Raw genomic sequence first — 14,904 nt, forward strand, 5'->3', positions numbered from 1 at the left:
TAAACACCCTTAATCGAATGCGACAATATGCGACACCCTTACTTTCGAATGCGACAATTCAATTAACGAGATAATCACTATTGAAAGTGGGGGGCTAGATTAATGGCAGCCCCCCTATTGTTGTTAAGACCTCTAAACACCCTTAATCGAATGCGACAATATGCGACACCCTTACTTTCGAATGCGTCAATTCAGTTAACGAGATAATCGCTATTGAAAGTGGGGGGCTAGATTAATGGCTGCCCCCCCCCCCAATTGTAGTTAAGACCTCCAAACACCCTTAATCGAACGCGACCTCAATGCGACAATATGCGACACCCTTACTTTTGAATGCGACAATTCAGTTAACGAGATAACCGCTATTGAAAGTGGGGGGTGCTAGATAAATGGCAGCCCCCCTATTGTAGTTAAGACCTCCAAACACCCTTAATCGAATGCGACAATATGCGACACCCTTACTTTCGAATGCGACAATTCAGTTAACGAGATAATCGCTATTGAAAGTGGGGGGTGCTAGATTAATGGCTGCCCCCTTTGTTGTTAAGACCTCTAAACACACTTAATCGAATGCGACCTCAATGGGAAATATGCGACACCCTTACTTTCGAATGCGACAATTCAGTTAACGAGATAATCGCTATTGAAAGTGGGGGGCTAGATTAATGGCAGCCCCCCTATTGTTGTTAATAACTCTAAACACCCTTAATTGAATGCGACAATATGCGAAACCAAAAAAAAAATAGATGCGACATAACTATTAAGTAGGTATAGTTAAAATAAAAGGGGGGCTAACTTAACGAGAGCCCCCACTTTTAACTATCAAAATGAAAACACCGTTAATCGAATGCGACCTCAATGCGACAATATGCGACACTTTTACTTTCGAATGCGACAATTCAATTAACGAGATAATCGCTATTGAAAGTGGGGGGCTAGATTAATGGCAGCCCCCCTATTGTTGTTAAGACCTCTAAACACCCTTAATCGAATGCGACAATATGCGACACCCTTACTTTCGAATGCGATAATTCAGTTAACGAGATAATCGCTATTGAAAGTGGGGGGGGGCTAGATTAATGGCTGCCCCCTATTATAGTTAAGACCTCCAAACACCCTTAATCGAATGCGACCTCAATGCGACAATATGCGACACCCTTACTTTCGAATGCGACAATTCAGTTAACGAGATAATCGCTATTGAAAGTGGGGGGCTAGATTAATGGCAGCCCCCCTATTGTTGTTAAGACCTCTAGACACCCTTAATTGAATGCGACAATATGCGAAACCAAAAAAATTAGATGCGACATAACTATTAAGTAGGAATAGTTAAAATAAAAGGGGGGCTAACTTAACGAGAGCCCTCCCCCACTTTTAACTATCAAAATGAAAACACCCTTAATCGAATGCGACCTCAATGAGACAATATGCGACAAGTTTACTTTCGAATGCGACAATTCAATTAACGAGATAATCACTATTGAAAGTGGGGGGCTAGATTAATGGCAGCCCCCCTATTGTTGTTAAGACCTCTAAACACCCTTAATCGAATGCGACAATATGCGACACCCTTACTTTCGAATGCGACAATTCAATTAACGAGATAATCACTATTGAAAGTGGGGGGCTAGATTAATGGCAGCCCCCCTATTGTTGTTAAGACCTCTAAACACCCTTAATCGAATGCGACAATATGCGACACCCTTACTTTCGAATGCGTCAATTCAGTTAACGAGATAATCGCTATTGAAAGTGGGGGGCTAGATTAATGGCAGCCCCCTATTGTTGTTAAGACCTCTAAACACCCTTAATCGAATGCGACAATATGCGACAATATGCGACACCCTTACTTTCGAATGCGACACTTTTGTTAACGAGATAATCGCTATTGAAAGGGGGGATGCTAGATTAATGGCTGCCCCCTTTGTTGTTAAGACCTCTAAACACACTTAATCGAATGCGACCTCAATGGGAAATATGCGACACCCTTACTTTGGAATGCGACACTTTTGTTAACGAGATAATCGCTATTGAAAGTGGGGGGGGGCTAGATTAATGGCTGCCCCCTATTATAGTTAAGACCTCCAAACACCCTTAATCGAATGCGACCTCAATGCGACAATATGCGACACCCTTACTTTCGAATGCGACACTTTTGTTAACGGGATAATCGCTATTGAAAGGGGGGGGGGCTAGATTAATGGCAGTTCCCGCGATTGTTGTTAAGACTTCTAAACACCCTTAATCGAATGCGACAATATGCGGCACCCTTACTTTCGAATGCGACAATTCAGTTAACGAGATAATCGCTATTGAAAGGGGGGGGCTAGATTAATGGCTGCCCCCTATTGTTGTTAAGACCTCTAAACACACTTAATCGAATGCGACCTCAATGCGACAATATGCGACACCCTTACTTTCGAATGCGACACTTTTGTTAACGGGATAATCGCTATTGAAAGGGGGGGCTAGATTAATGGCAGCCCCACTATTGTTGTTAAGACCTCTAAACACTCTTAATCGAATGCGACAATATGCGACACCCTTACTTTCGAATTCGACACTTTTGTTAACGGGATAATCGCTATTGAAAGGGGGGGACTAGATTAATGGCAGTCCCCCCTATTGTTGTTAAGACCTCTAAACACCCTTAATCGAATGCGACAATATGCGAAACCAAAAAAATAGATGTGACATAACTATTAAGTAGGAATAGTTAAAATAAAAGGGGGGTTAACTTAACGAGAGCCTCCCCCCCACTTTTAACTATCAAAATGAAAACACCCTTAATCGAATTCGACCTCAATGCAACAATATGCGACACCCTTACTTTCGACGACAATTCAGTTAACGAGATAATCGCTATTGAAAGTGGGGGGAACACCCTTAATCGAATGCGACCTCAATGCGACAATATGCGACACCCTTACTTTCGAATGCGACAATATAGTTAACCATATAATCGCTATACAATTTCAAATATTGAAGGGAGGGTGAAAATTCTAACCCCCCTTCTAATATAGGCGTATAACGCGATAAAGGAAAACGCGAAATTTCGCAATTCAACCGTTACTCATTTCCACTGGGCAAGAAAAAAAGTATATAACCTAATAAACGCATATAGAGCAAACAGTGGCAGAATTATAATTATCTCCAGAATTAGATTTAAGGCCTATACAGGGTGTTTCAGAAGTCAGTAAAGTAACTTTGAGGTGTTATAGGGGTTGAGTAAAGATGTATGACTGTCTTTGTCGCGATCCTCTGCGACGAAAGGGAAAGCGCTAGAGGGCGTTAAAGTTTGGCCTAAAAACGCCTAAATGTGAGCTTCCAACGAACATAAGAACCCACATAGAAAACCGGTTTTAAAGGGGTAGTAGGTAATTTTACTACAACAAAAAACACCAGTTTTATTTTTTTAAAGCAAATGTTCAATATGTTGGCCTCCAGCTCCTGAACAAAGTCGGCAGCGACGAAGAAGGGATGTACGTACGGACTGAAACACTCCAGGCACCGAGTGTAAAGATTATGAGAGGCGTCTCTTCCTATTCCCGTAACGTTAAAAATTCGTACAAGATTTTGAGAGAGCGCGCCCATAGGAGAGGTTCCGATACTACCCGCCACACGATGTCGCTACTGGAAAAATTTTCAATTTTGTAAACATCCGGAAAATATTTTTCATCAGTCATGGCTGTTGAACATAGTTGAATTAGGCTAATTTAAAATTAATAAAATTCAATTCCATGAAAAATAGAGAAACGTAAGTACAAGAAAGCGGATTAGTTATAATATTTTAATACAAAAAGAAATAATTTGTTTGATTAACCAAGGAAATTCATTGGAAATTTTATGAAATGGCCGAGGCTTAACGAGAACACAATAAATTAAAAATATGATGTAATTAATATAAATTAGAGAGGAATAAATTAAAAAATACGAGGAAACATTGAAGTAGGTAAAATGAGATAATGTTGTATTTTTAACAATTTCATATCTAATCTTTTCTGGGTTTTCATGTATTCATGGTCGAGATCTTGTTTTTTAAGGGAACTATGTATGCAGAATTCTATGAAAAAAAGATATCATGTTTTGGAATGTAGTTTCACATGGAGAATCTACGGTAGCTTTAAACCATTTCTTGTCAATTCTTCGGGTGATGAATCTCTCTAAATGTCCTTTAATATTTGTCATGTGCTATAGAAGCTTAAAACTGGTGTCAAATACTCATTCCTCTCTTACACAGCGTTTCATTATTAAAGGTCCTACTGTTGAATAAATCAAAAAGATCATTCATGTGGAGAAGGAACTTGGCTGTGAATGTGCTATTTAATGTCAGGTCTCCTAATCCCAATGAACACGCTGTTTGGATACAGTTGGAAACACTTCGGCCGAAAACTTGGGCTACTAAGCTAACTTCCATGTTGGAAAATGCCGGTCACTTGACATGTTTGGATTTTAGCTTGTGAGCACCGCGGAACTTTCCAATTATTTGGTCTAACTCAAAAAAAATTCTAGGTCCTTCCAATAAACTATGTTGCCTTCCACCATAATTGGATTTTTCTTGAAATTGTGTCTAACGCTTTTTAAGAGATGAGGCGGATAAAAGAATAAATATATTTTCTTGCCATCAATTTCAATGTAAGGCTTTTCTTGGGTTATTCCCAGATTTTTAAATAGATTTTGGTTGCCTATTCCTTGGTCGCAAACTACGGCTTTGACAATCAGGCCAATATTTTCAAGGTGTTTTATGCATCCTTTAAGGAGCAGTTCCAAAGTCTGCCCAGAGCAAGCATCCTTAATGAGGAAGTAACCAATTGATTGTTTCCTTTTGAGTTTTATGCCTTAAGCCATGATTTACGTACTGTTTGGTTCTTCCATGTGGCCCATAATTGGATTGGTAAGGGTGAGTTTTTCTTTTAAGCTCATTTCATCAAAAGAAATTAAAACCACTTTTTCACTTAGTTTCTTATTCTGGAATTTCATCTTCAGGGCTTCGAGTGTTTTGCGAACAAGCCATTTCTCCAAGGCCCTTTTCATTGGAAGACATAACACAGCTTGTCACATCCTATATGCTTGGGGACTATGGTAGAATAGATAAAGTGACCATTTCTTAAAGAGAATATAACGTCAAGTCTTTTTTAAGGTTTTTTTATGTTTTTTATGTTAACAATTTTGGCGGGAAATCACTAACCAGCGCCAAAAATATCTGAAGCCATAGGAGGGAGCGGGAAACTAACGAAGTGTTGGTGTTCCACACGAAAAAACCTGAGGTTATATTCCCTTTAAACATTGTGGAATACCTTCTTCCCTTTTTATTTCTTTGTCGAAGTTTCAACTCTGAATAGAAGAGTTCTTTCGAAAAACCAGTTAAGAAACTTGGAGCATTGCTAACATCGCAAATCTTTTCACTGTCTGCCAGTTTTTATTTTAAGCTTCTTATCTGTTTCTTCATTCTTTGAATTTTGGCATTTTGCTTATTGTTTTTTCTGATAAGTCTTGACTCTCTTTTTGTTTTCAATCCTTTTACTTGGACAGCCTGATCATTGCTTTGCTTCACTGAAAATTCGGCTCCTACATATAGATGTGCTGTAAATAATTTGAAAAGCCCTTAATTAAATGCCCTAAATTAAAAAATAATATTTATCATACCATATTCATTGTGGTTATTTATTACGTAGGTGTTGTTAGGATTGATTGGTTTTTTTGGGATCGCTTGTTTCGGTTGGATTGCTAAAGCTATAACTGTGATCTAGTGGTACGCGTTTAGCTGTCTCTGTAAAATCCGGGTTTAAATCCAAAGTTCTTTTTCCATTTTGATTCACTGTAGGCATTGTAATGTTTTATCAATTAAAATCTGATAGCTTTCAGAGATACAAAGTCTCTTTTGAATTACCATTTTCTGAAATTTCCAATGGTGTAGAGACTGAAAACTGTTGGAGCAGCGGATGGTGTGAGCCTATTTTTAGTTGTAATATTCATAAAACTGTAATCAATGAAATGATTCTCGCAAATTCGATGGTTAACGTGTAAATACTCCATAGTTTTATTTGTAAGGCCATCATTATTTACATTTTTCAGCCACAAAATGGAACTATAATTTATATTAAGTTAATATACCAATAAGCCTATCTAATGAAAATGCGAATTTACCGGTCTTTTTCCTCTGGAAACTTAAAAAGAAATAAACGAGGATTTCTTGTTTTCGATGTTTTACAATTTAAAACGGAACAATATACCCCATACATACTAAACTATTTAAATACCTTGTAAAACCTGCATTAAAAATCGGGAAAGTTTTTGCGTCCATTTTAAACCTAACATCGAAACGCGCGCGCTGTGAGACCGGCGCCACTGGTGGCGCCATCGCTCTTACGGTAGTAGTGGACCTTTTGGGGAAAAAAAAGTTGTCACGCTTTTTTGAAAGAGAGACGCCTCTCATTATCTTTACACTCTCTGCTACAGGTGTGGTTCGAACCTTTTCCGAAGCTGCGTGAATTCTTGCTAACAAATCCACTTCCGTCTCCACTGGTGTTTCGTAGACTAGTTCCTTCATCCACCCCTACAGGAAAAAGTCAAGTGGGGTCGCAGTGAAACGAATGGGTAGACATTTTGGTGTTTTTTTTTGTAGTAAAATTTCCTACTACCCCTTTAAAACCGTTTTTCTATCGGGGTTCTTATGTTCATTGGAAGCTTACATTTAAGCCTTTTTAGGCCAAACTTTAACGCTCTCTAGCGCTTTTTTTATTCGTCGCAAAGGATCGCGACAAAGACAGTCATACATCTTTACTCAAACCCTATAACACCTCAAAGTTACTGTACTGACTTCTGAAACACCCTGTATAGATGTTTTTCATTCGCCACTCCTTCATATTAACTCTCTCACTTAAAGTTCACTATTAGCTTTTTCGTAAAGAAAACAATTCACACTAACGAGACCCTAGTTTCAAATGTCCTTTCTACAACGGCCAGCCCGAGGGCCACTCTGAAGTAGAAGTTTGAAGGTCTTTCGAATTATTATGTAGGTTAAGCAAAGGTCGAACATTTTTAGGAAACTTCTGAGTACTTCAGCAGCACTGCCAATTTTGCTTGACGAAACGTTTACAAAGCACTGCGCTAACTAGCTACACCTTTCGTTTATAACGTTTATAGTCTTAACCTCAGAAGGGTAAGGGTTCGAAGTCAAAATATTTACCGCGTGTTACCGATGACCTGCCTTAATACTGAAGCATTATCAGTCGGGTGCTTACTCTGTGTTAAACGTATCTTGTTCGTTGTGCTCGTATTTGTTATTGATATTAAAAATTTAAAATTGGCGTACAAACGCAAATCAAAAGAGGTAATAGATAGAGTTATTTCGGAAATTGTCAAGTTTAAATCAGAAGTTTTTATAAATGGTGTTCTGGCTGGAAAGAAATGCAAGGTCTGGAGCGTAATCTGCAAAGAGCTTGGAGGTTCAATGTCGGAAAAAGCGTTGCACACGTTTGTGGCAAAAAAAAATATTACACCGTAAAGAAATGGTGATTAGTGAGAGTGAACAAGTTGGCAAGCCCAAATTTACCTCTCCTCGGAAGAATTGTCCCTAGTGGTATTAATTTCTCGAGATAACCCTTAAAGATATATCTCCGCAATTTAGAGTTATTTATTAAAAATGTTATCCCAGTTCTATCCCGCCCGGTATAAAATTTTAATTATTATTAAAATAATTGAGACGAAACGACCAATTTTAATTTATTCAGAATATCATAAGTTAAGTAGTTACAACAGTGAGTTAGACGTACTATAACAATGCACAATTGAATTAAACCCTTTTTACAGTACAAGTTTATCAGTTGAATATAATACGAAGCAAATTTTAATGAAAGAAATATCAACAGAGGGAATTATAACGACCGTTCGCTTTTTGGTTTATAATTTTAACGGAATGGGGCCGATTTTAATTAAACGATAGTTTATCGAAATTAGGTTAAAAGAATATTCCCTAAGGCCGCGCGATAAATTTACGAGAATAATTTCCCGTCGCCGTTATATCGCAAATTTATTTGATTCGGGATTGTCAGAACTGTAATGTTGAGGGCGAGTGATTAGAAACTAAAATGGCAACCAGAATTATGCAGTCTATGGAACGTTCTAGATTTAACTTTCATCAATAACCCAACAATATATATCCCTTCTACGTAATTGTACAGAACTGGTACTCAAGTGTCTAAGACTAGGTTTGTCTTAGTTCATCGTGATTGAAAAATAAACCAAAACACACTTACACTTAAGTAAATATCATAAATTATACTGAGTAATTTTAACTAAATTCAAACTACCTAACTATAAACTGTCTTAATTAACAGCTGAGAGCTGTTCGCTACTAATTACTTCAAATCTACTTAATTAGCCTCACAGGTTGAGTTGATAATTTCAAGGGTATAATTAGGTTATTCCAATTCAAAAAATAATAACAATCAATTTTATCTTACAGCTGACTTGAGTTAGTTCACAATTACTTTAACACTTTCAGTCTTAAACACGCACTGTTCATACACTTCAGTCCATTCACTCACGTTCCAAACCGAAGACCGAACATACTAATTAAAACCGCAAAGTTACCTCATACCTTTTGACCAACACCAGGACCCCGTCCTGTAGTAGTTCGTCTGACAGCCAAGAACTAAGAAAGACTATATCTTCTATATTGACGGCAACGGCCTTATATACTTTTAATTTGTGTTTTTTTTGACCCGTCGAGATTTGACTAAAGTTCGAAAAATTGAAGAGATTATATTTTTTACCCGGTTTGATTGATAGTTCTCCACACGGTGGCGCTATATTATTACTTTGATATAGTTTCCGCGGAAGTTTTGAATAATTATCCTTTTTCTAAGCGTTATTAAAAGGTAACAATCAACTACTTTTTGTGTTTTAACGAAATTTTGTTAAGAATTTAACACAAATTTAAAACAAAACAAAAAACCGTGCCAAAGAATAAACAAACAAAGTTCAATAAACAATATATACAGATATTGTATTAATCCGTTTAGTAAAAAAACCCGCCTTATCATAATGGTTCCTTTACTTTAATATTTTCCCTAAGGAAGTCAATGGCTCGGCGGTGGACTATCCGCATTGTTACAATGCGACCCGAGTTCAATTCCTGATCACGATCATATTTTACATTAATATATTAAAATATATTTTATTAATATATTTAATTAAATATAAGATTAATATAATTTATAAATAATTAATTAAATATAAGATTAATATAATTTATAAATAATTAATTAAATATAAGATTAATATAATTTATAAATAATTAATTAAATATAAGATTAATATAATTTATAAATAATTAATTAAATATAAGATTAATATAATTTATAAATAATTAATTAAATATAAGATTAACATAATTTATAAATAATTAATTAAATATAAGATTAAGATAATTTATAAATATTTTATTAAGTAAAATATTAATATAATTTATAAATATTTAAAATGATGTAGAATAAATTATAGTACCTAACGTTATAACTTTGTAAAGGACATTCGCCAAAGCTGTTTTTTTATAAAAACACGGTTAATTAACAAGCGTTGGTGGCTGAGTGGTTAGAATACGTCTCTTGCACGAGGCAGACCCGGATTCGATTCCCGGCCGGCGCCAAAAAGTCGCAAATTGATACTAAGACGAATACCGTGCCATTGGACGTTGAGAGGTTGCATAACACTCAGCACTCGGTCCGTCCCAAAGTCATTAAGAAGTAGTTGGAGAGAAAACGCCATACAAACACAACAAACTCAACATCCACAACCATCATAACACAATCGCAGACCTGACAGACAGACCCACAGAATTTCGAGTCTTGTATTGGACTGCGTCACAACTACCTGTTTACCGAGCCTACTGCAATAAATACCAAAAGAAATCCCAACTATCTAGAGACGCTACTGGTTCTATAGTGAAACGTCTAAGTAGACCCTGCGGTAAAGGAGAAAAGAGTGGAAACATCTTTCTATACGAGGCGACTGTAAATGAACGCGACATTAATAGGCAATATCCAGTAAGCCAAATGCTGTCGGAGGCTCACGACGCCAACTCTATTTATTTATGGTTGAGTTTATGGCTGCAGTCTGGTGGAAAGCCAACCAGCATAGTGGTTACTGATATGTCTTTGGCGCTTTTGTACGCTGTGCCTAGAGCTTTCAGTGGTTGTTTGTCGTTAGCCGATTATTTAAACAAGTGTGCAAGAATAGTTTTAGACCTGGAAGATACTCCAATTCCGTCCTGTTTCTTGAGGTGTGACGTCGTACACACGATCAAACTTATTACAATGTGGCCAAGTTTAAAAAAGTAAAGAAAAAAAACAAGACAATTCTATTTTCAAGTTTTTGGTCAATTAATTTAAACTGAAGACAATAAAACGGTCAAAACAATTTTGAAAGCTATTGTAACAGCTTGGAGGAGGGAAATATTCTGGAGTGGAAAAGTCGGGTGCCACCTGCGGTTTTGTAAAATTCCCATCATGCTCTTTTTGGTCGGACGTCATCAAGCTAGAATGATGGCAGATAAAGCTGACGTCCGACCAAAAACCGGGGTAGTCTGGGTAATTCTAACAGCAATATGCGGGAAAGGACCTTCTTATTACCGCTATGGGATTTTCCACTCCAGAATACTTCCCTCTTCCAAGGTAACAGTTGCACTCTGCGACACCGAAGGCAATGGCGTAAGCACAGGTGAACCTACTATATGTGAGGAGATAAAACTTTTTTTGAAAAATCTAATTTCGTCGGTTTCCGAAGAAATGCAAGAAGCTCCACTAGAATCCGATCCAGTATCTACCAACGACGAAGTCTCGGAAACAATTTATGGATCTGAATTTCGCAGATGGGTGGTCAATATAATCGACATCTGCAAAACTGAGATTGGCAATTCTGACAATGAAGGTGACCGAGGGAACCAACAGTTTGTCCCGGAAATTATTGACGACTTACTCAAGATGGCTAGAATTTTACTTTTGTGGACCGCTATCATGCGACCACACTTTAAGACTTGTGGAATCGTTGGTAGCTGTTCTGGTGTCGAAAGTAGTTTTAATCGGCTAAAAAACGGAATTTTAGCTGGTTAAAAAATACCAATGCGTGTCGATGATTTTCAAAATCGACATATTCGAGTTCTCTATGGAACAATGAAGTTAATATCAGCTTCGAGAAACAAACAAACAAGTGAAAATATATTTATTAAATTAATATATTTTACCACGTAGGATGTAACTTGTTTTCCATATAGAAAACATTGCTGAACTTCAACCAAAGGTAATCGAAACGTCAAATCGAATAGAACTGAAAAATTTTACTCTTTAATTTGACCGGCGTTTTCGTTCTAAACAGAAACATTTCGAAACTGGCGGTGCTCCCTATACTGCTCCAGGGGAAACGTTTTTTACGTGCGAACATTGTCCAGCATACTATTCAATATTCCTTAATGGCACTTCAGGTATAATTATTTACTCGTAAGAAGTTTTGAATTATAATGGAGTCCTTTACAGCAAAGGCAATAGAGTCAACTACAGCAACGGCAACTGAGTCAAATACAGTAGAGAAAGTGGAATCATCGACGATGGAATCTTCGACAGAAGAGGCAATTGAATCTTCTATGGACGAGACAATGGAGTCAAATGCGGTCAAGATAATTGAATCACCTGCGGACGTGACAATTGAACTTCCTACTATTGACACAATTAATTTTCCTACTATTGAAACCTATGCAGTAGAGAAAACCTGCCCAGCCTGTAAAATATGAGATTTGCAGAGTGCTCGTCCATGCTTTATCTGCACGGTAAATTTGCTCACTGTTATAATTATCATTCCAGAACAATTTTTGGAGTCATTTTCTTTGTCTAGATTCAAGTATCATTTTGACGAGTATTCTTTTCCATTTGAAAACGACGAGGAAGGATATGGCCAACGACGAATTTGTTTCAGTTGCAAGAATCAACCGAACAAATTGACTCCTAGAGAAACCGACGAGGAGGAAAATTGGAGAAATCTGGGGACCACACCACCGCCAAAAAGACCCCGACAATCTTATTTATTTAAAATGACGGAGCTTTCAAGAACAGATTTATCAGCAAATACCAACACAATTCCTATTGCATTTCTAAGAAATAGCAACTGTGCAGACCTATACGCGTTTAAAATTAAAAAACCAAGTTACTCAATATCCAATACATGCGCGTTTGATAGCGTTGCCCAGTCGTTGTACATTACGTATTGCGATTCTGACTACATGAAAACATTGATAGATGCTAACGACAGCGAAATATGTTATTTTATAAAAAGATGATGCAATCTGGAGTAAATGCTCATTTATATAGGGCGCGAGCTAAAATTCTTATCCAAATGCATCCGAATATTCCGTTGATTTGTGGTGTAGTCGCCGTTCATTACGAAGATGGAGTTTTGACGTTAGTAGAAAGATTAAAGTTCGTGAGCTGTTCTACAGAGAAAGACGTCTGTCATATTGTAAAAAAGGATCAAACCAGATATCGGGATACGTAACTAAAATAGTATGTCCATCCACGTTAATTTCCAGTCTTGAACAACTCGTCGTTGCTCACTTTGAAAATAATGTAGACATTGAATGCTTAGATTGTCATGGAATTAAAACCATAACCACGGAAGTATCCCAGAGCCAATTGTTTCTCGAATTAACGGATTTCACCCAGAGGTTGGATTGAGAGACTGATACTATTTCTAAATTGGAAGACATTCCCAAGATAATTGAAGTTTCAACACAAGTTATAAACTACGCAGCGTAATGGGCTTTAGAGAACAAAATAATGCATCCGCTATTGGTCATTACATAGTAGGGTTTCGACCAACCGAAAAATGGGAAGTGTACGATGATATAAAGGGGAAAAAATTCGAGTGCTCAGGCAAGGAAGATATTTGTATTCATATACTATACTATACCGTATAAATGGATAAATGGAAAGTTACACCAATTGGTTATCGTAAAAAATAAAACATGTTTAAACTTTAATTTGACGTTTTTTACCATTAATCAGGAAAATTAAGGTGTCATATTGAGGTCGCATTCCAATAAGATATATTAAACAACTTTACTTACTATTGGGACTGTCGTTAGGCTTCCCCCACTTTCAATAACGATTATCTCGTTAACTGAATTGTCGCCTTCGAAAGTAAGGGCGTCACATATTGTTGCATTGAGATCGAATTCGATTAAGGGTGTTTTCATTTTGATAGTTAAAAGTAGGGGGGACTCTCGTTTGTTAGCCCCCCTTTTATTTTAACTATTCCTACTTAATAGTTATGTCGCATCTAATTTTTTGGTTTCGCATATTGTCGCATTGAGGTCGCATTCGATCGCAATTTAAAAATTTAAAATTTAATGATAGGGGGGGGCAACTTAGAGCTTCAACAAATATAATAATAATAAAATTGCGTGGTTTACTGTAAAATTGGAAAAACGTGTCCTTAGACTAACATTTTACTTAAATTTGGCTATTCTCTTCAAATCCCTTATTTAATATATATATTGAATTTTATCATACATTTCGATACAATTTAGCTGTTAAAAGCTTTTTAAAAAAAGGAATGTTTGAGAATAAATATAATGTTTTAAAAGATGTACTAATATTTACTAGTCGTGATAGATTAAGTAGTTGATTTTAATTTAGTTTAATTGTCTTATAATTAATACGTATACGTTTATAAACCTGAAGGACATTTTTAGTTGACACCAATTAGATGGGATTTTAAAATACTTGATGTCCGGCTTAGTTGTTTGAAAACATTGGTTGAATATTTTTAGGTATCCAAAAGAAGCAGATACCTGTTAGACCTTGAAGACATGGTTTAAAGTCAACAAAATATCTCCAGTTTAAAACCAACATCATGATGAGTTAGTCCTAAATATGATTCAAGAACAATGATATTTTACTTAAAAAAATTCAAAATCAACGGTGTTTATTGAGCACAATATATATTTTGTGCTCATAATAATCAGTCAGGCACCACCTTAGGCCTAAGTCATCAAGCGACTTTTTTGGGCAACTGTCTCCAGTCTGGTTAAACGGAATCTCGTTTAAAAGATAAACATCATATTTTTGTAATGAAGAATTTTGTTGGATCAAAACATCTGCAGCGTTACAGCCTGGTTCTAGAGGGTGACTTCCAATTTCTACTTGCATTTCTTTGTCCTGGCTTACTGGTACCTCACATTAGGGATCTCGTGGTTTAACTCCAAGCTCGGGTGGTTTTTTCAATCTTGAAACGTAATCCTTGTAAAACCAAAAAAGGACTAAGTATATAGACAGCTAATAAACTTTATATTATAGCAAAACACGAGAACCACCAATGGTCAAGAGAGTTTACAGTAAACACGCGAACAAGTAAAGAGATCAAAGAAGTGGGGGAAAAACTTAGCTTTAATAGGGTAAATGTGCGGTACATTATAGCATACTTACCTTTCAATGGACTGGATCTGGATAGGTTCCTGTTGGACCATTTGCACCAACAAAATGTTTATAGCAAACATAAGTGTTATAGTTGACCCTCTCTAGAGAATAATCCTCACGGCCTACCAATCTAATGCACTTTTTACACTTTTCACACTGGATTTTTGGCTTGGGGAATGTAACGAATCCAACTCCTTTCATGTACGGCTTATGGTTATTTTTAGAATCACCGTTACAGTCTTTCCAAACACATATATTTGGCCTGGGCACCATGGTTTCCAATAACTGTTGAATTTTTATTAATGTAAAGGTAATTACTATTTACCTATGTGATATAAAAAAATTACGGCTTAAGCAATGACAATTCCTATTAAATTCCATTATTCCGAATAAAATAATCTGTGAACCAATTTTACTGACAATCGCCATTTTTAAAAAC

The sequence above is a fragment of the Leiobunum rupestre genome, chromosome 10, assembly GCF_980474605.1.
Source record: "Leiobunum rupestre chromosome 10, qqLeiRupe1.1.hap1, whole genome shotgun sequence".
NCBI lineage: Eukaryota > Metazoa > Arthropoda > Arachnida > Opiliones > Sclerosomatidae > Leiobunum > Leiobunum rupestre.